The sequence below is a fragment of the Topomyia yanbarensis genome, unplaced genomic scaffold (assembly GCF_030247195.1).
Source record: "Topomyia yanbarensis strain Yona2022 unplaced genomic scaffold, ASM3024719v1 HiC_scaffold_596, whole genome shotgun sequence".
Taxonomy (NCBI): Eukaryota; Metazoa; Arthropoda; class Insecta; order Diptera; family Culicidae; genus Topomyia; species Topomyia yanbarensis.
In genome coordinates, this window is record NW_026683820.1 from 1 (window position 1) to 5,133 (window position 5,133).

General features: G+C 23.5%; 2 pseudogenes; one reads left to right on the plus strand and one right to left on the minus strand.

Annotated features, from left to right (window-relative positions):
- Positions 1-2,218: 2,218 nt before the first annotated feature.
- On the plus strand, positions 2,219-3,018 carry LOC131695833 (cytochrome c oxidase subunit 3-like; annotated as a pseudogene).
- Positions 3,019-3,807: 789 nt separating this feature from the next.
- LOC131695834 (NADH-ubiquinone oxidoreductase chain 5-like) lies at positions 3,808-4,444 on the minus strand (annotated as a pseudogene).
- Positions 4,445-5,133: the final 689 nt, after the last annotated feature.

The following is a 5,133-nucleotide window of genomic DNA, read 5'->3' on the forward strand; positions in this document are numbered from 1 at the left end:
TGATATTATTCTTCATGATACTTATTATGTAGTAGCTCATTTCCATTATGTTCTTTCTATAGGAGCTGTATTTGCTATTATAGCTGGATTTATTCACTGATATCCTTTATTAACTGGATTAACTATAAATTCTTTATGATTAAAAATTCAATTTTTTATTATATTTATTGGAGTTAATTTTACTTTTTTTCCTCAACATTTTTTAGGATTAGCAGGTATACCCCGACGATATTCTGATTTTCCTGATAGATATTTAACATGAAATATTATTTCTTCATTAGGAAGATCAATTTCATTATTTGGAATTTTATTTTTTTAATTTATTATTGGAGAAAGAATAATTTCTCAACGAAATCCTTTATTCCCTATACAACTATCTTCTTCTATTGAATAATTCCATTCTATACCACCTATAGAACATACTTATCAAGAATTACCATTATTAACATCTTCTAATTTCTAATATGGCAGATTAGTGCAATAAATTTAAGCTTCATATATAAAAAAAAAAATTTATTAGAAAATGGCAACATGATCAAATTTAGGTTTACAAAATAGTTTATCTCCATTAATAGAACAATTAAATTTTTTCCATGATTATACAATTTTAATTTTAATTATAATTACAATATTAATTTCCTATATAATAATTATATTATTTTTCAATAAATTTAATAATCGATTTTTACTACATGGACAAACTATTGAAATTATTTGAACAATTTTACCTGCTATTATTTTAATATTTATTGCATTTCCATCTCTTCATTTATTATACTTAATAGATGAAATTAATTCTCTATTAATTACTTTAAAAACAATTGGTCATCAATGATATTGAAGTTATGAATATTCAAATTTTAATAATTTAGAATTTGATTCTTATATAATTCCTACAAATGAATTAAATAATAATAATTTTCGTTTATTAGATGTAGATAATCGTATTATTTTATCTTTTAATAATCAAATTCGAATTTTAGTTACAGCTACAGATGTACTTCATTCTTGAACAATTCCAGCTCTAGGAATTAAAATTGATGCTACTCCTGGACGATTAAATCAATCAAATTTTTTAATAAATCAACCAGGATTATTTTTTGGACAATGTTCAGAAATTTGTGGAGCTAATCATAGTTTTATACCAATTGTTATTGAAAGAATTCCAATAAATTATTTCATTAAATGAATTACTTCTAAAATTAATTCATTAGATGACTGAAAGTAAGTAATGATCTCTTAAATCATATTATAGTAAATTAACAATTACTTCTAATGAAATAAAAAAATAGTTTAAAATAAAACCTTAGTTTGTCAAACTAAAAATATTAACAAATAATATTTTTTAATTCCTCAAATAGCTCCTATTAGATGATTAATTTTATTTTTTATTTTTAGATTTACTTTAATAATTTTTAATGTAAAAAATTATTATTGTTTTTTTTATTTACCTTTAAAATTTTCACAATCTTTAATATTTAAACAACCTTCTATATCTTGAAAATGATAACAAATTTATTTTCTGTATTTGATCCTTCTACTTCAATTATAAATTTATCATTAAATTGATTAAGAACATTCTTAGGATTATTAATTATTCCTTTTTCTTTGTGATTAATACCAAATCGATTTCAAATTATTTGAAATAATTTATCTTTAACTCTTCACAAAGAATTTAAACTTCTATTAAATTCTAACATTCACAATGGAAGAACATTAATATTTATTTCACTTTTTTCTTTAATGATATTTAATAATTTTTTAGGATTATTTCCTTATATTTTTACTAGAACTAGTCATTTAACTTTAACTTTAACATTAGCTTTTCCTCTTTGATTAAGTTTTATATTATATGGATGAATTTGTCATACCCAACATATATTTACCCACTTAGTTCCTCAAGGTACTCCAGGTATTTTAATACCTTTTATAGTATATATTGAAACTATTAGAAATGTAATCCGACCAGGAACTTTAGCTGTTCGATTAACTGCCAATATAATTGCAGGTCATCTTTTATTAACTTTATTAGGAAATACAGGCCCTATATCAACATCTTATATTATTTTATCATTAATTTTAATTACTCAAATTGCTCTATTAATCTTAGAATCAGCAGTTGCAATTATTCAATCTTATGTATTTTCTGTATTAAGAACACTTTATTCAAGTGAAACTAATTAATGACAACTCATTCAAATCATCCTTTGCATTTAGTTGATTATAGACCATGACCTTTAACTGGTGCTATTGGAACAATAACAACTGTTACAGGATTTACTCAATGATTTCACCAATATAATATATCACTATTTATTTTAGGAAATATTATTATTCTAATAACTATATATCAATGATGACGAGATATTTCACGGAAGGAACATTTCAAGGACTTCACTCATTTTCAGTTACATTAGGATTACGATGAGGTATAATTTTATTTATTATTTCTGAAAATTTTTTTTTATTTCATTTTTTTGATCTTTTTTTCATAGAAGTTTATCACCAACTATTGAACTAGGTATAAACTGACCACCTATAGGAATTATTCCATTTAATCCTTTTCAAATTCCTTTATTAAATACAGCAATTTTACTTGCTTCTGGAGTTACTGTTACATGAGCACATCATAGTTTAATAGAAAATAATCATACTCAAACTACACAAAGTTTATTTTTTACAATTTTATTAGGAATTTATTTCTCAATTTTACAAGCTTATGAATATATTGAATCACCATTTACTATTGCAGATAGAACTTATGGATCAACTTTTTTTATAGCAACTGGATTTCATGGTCTTCATGTATTAATTGGAACTACATTTTTAACAGTATGTTTTTTTCGTCATATTAATAATCACTTTTCAAAAAGACATCATTTTGGATTTGAAGCTGCAGCTTGATATTGACATTTTGTTGATGTAGTTTGATTATTTTTATATATTTCTATTTATTGATGAGGTAGTTAATTTATAAAGTATATATTTGTATATTTGACTTCCAATCATAAGGACTAATTCATTTTAGTATAAATAATTATATTAATTTTTATTATAAGTATCATTATTTTAATTATTACTATTATCATAATAATAATTGCAACTTTCTTATCAAAAAAAACTATTATAGATCGAGAAAAATGTTCACCATTTGAATGTGGATTTGATCCAATAAATTATTCACGATTACCTTTTTCCCTACGATTTTTTTTAATTGCAATTATTTTCTTAATTTTTGATGTTGAAATTGCTTTAATTTTACCAATAATTTTAATTATTAAACCATCAAACTTAATCAACTGAATTATTACAAGATTATTTTTCATTTTAATTTTATTAATTGGACTTTACCATGAATGAAATCAAGGAATATTAGAATGAAATAATTAATTATTAAATATGAAGCAATAAAGTGCAATTAGTTTCGACCTAATCATAGATGTTCAATCATCCTTATTTTAGGATAATAGTTAATTATAACATTTAATTTGCATTTAAAAAATATTGATATTTTCAATTTATCTTATTTTAATTGAAACCAAAAAGAGGTATATCACTGTTAATGATTTCAATGAATATTTATATTCCAATTAAATTAATTTTTAAAAATATAAATGGAATTAAACCATTAAAGAAAAAAGTTAGCAGCTTTTTCTTGATCATCATATTTTATTTATATAGTTTAATTAAAACATTATATTTTCAATTTAAAAATAAAAATATTTTTTTTTATAAATACTTTATTTAAAAATTAAAATAATTTCCTTAATATCTTCAATATTATGCTCTATATATAAGCTATTTAAATAATTTAAAAATAATAAAATAACTAAAATAAATACTCATATTATATATCTCAATAAATAAATTTTTAAATTATTATTCTGAAATTCTTGAATATATAAAGAATAATTTTTTAATTGAATATATAATAATTGTCCTCCAAAATATTCTCTTCATCCTTGATCAAAAATTTTTAATCTTATAAATCCAATTAATAAAATTTTTTTTACTAATCCAAAAGTAGAAATTATTGGTATAAATCATATTCTTCCAAAAAATCTTCTAAAATTATAAAAATAAAAAGATTTATTTATAAAAAAAAGAAACATTATTAATTAAATAACCAAATAATCCACCTAATAAACAAACTAATAATGTTAAAATTTTTATTATAAAAGGTAAACAAACTATTACTGGATTAAAAAATATTAATCAATTTAATATTCTTCCTCCAATAATAGCTATAAATATTAATCAAAAAATGCCAAAAATTATTGTTCATCTATTTTCTCTTAATTTATTTAAAGAAATTCCATTATATTCTCCTATTATTAAATAATATACTAATCGAAAAGAATAACAAACAGTTAACCCTGTAGAAAAAAAAAACGAAAAAAAGAGAAACAATTTAAATACGACATTCTTACTATTTCCACCAAAACTTACCACAATCTGACTTTCATTTAACCTTTGGGTCAGAGATCTTGTTCCACTATACTTACACACGATTCCACAATTTCCCACATTCGTTGGCTAAATTAAGTGCACTAGACAAACAAAATAGAAGCGAGAATACGCCTATTGTTTAAAAAAACTATTTTAAACTTAAGCCAAACATGAACCGCCATGTTTGAAAAACGCAAAAAACAACCAAGTTTATTTCAGGCGCCAGAAAATTTCTCTAAGTGTTGAAATTGCCTTTAAATCGCATTCGCAAATTGCATTTTTTCCTAGGGGCAATTAGCAAAGGCGAGTTGAGTCAAACGTCAAACTGTTTAAATCGCCTGACCATGTTCGTCCGCATTTTTTTGACCGGGGTCGTATGATTCCAACACTGATAAAAATCCAAACGTTAATTCTATTTGGTTCAAACCACTTAAAATCCATGTGAAGAAGAAATGGTACTGTTATCACGGGCACATACCTCCCCACCGAGCACCGGAAGATGGAAGCGAAGAAAGCAATTTTAATAGGCGGCATAGCTTGGCAAGAGGAATTATTGGACGGACAATCGGAGTGCTGAAAAACCGTTTTCGGTGCATACTGGGCGCCCGGCAATTGCATTATTCTCCAGCCAAGTCATCGAAAATCATATATGTTTGCTGCGCACTGCACAATGTATGTTTAACA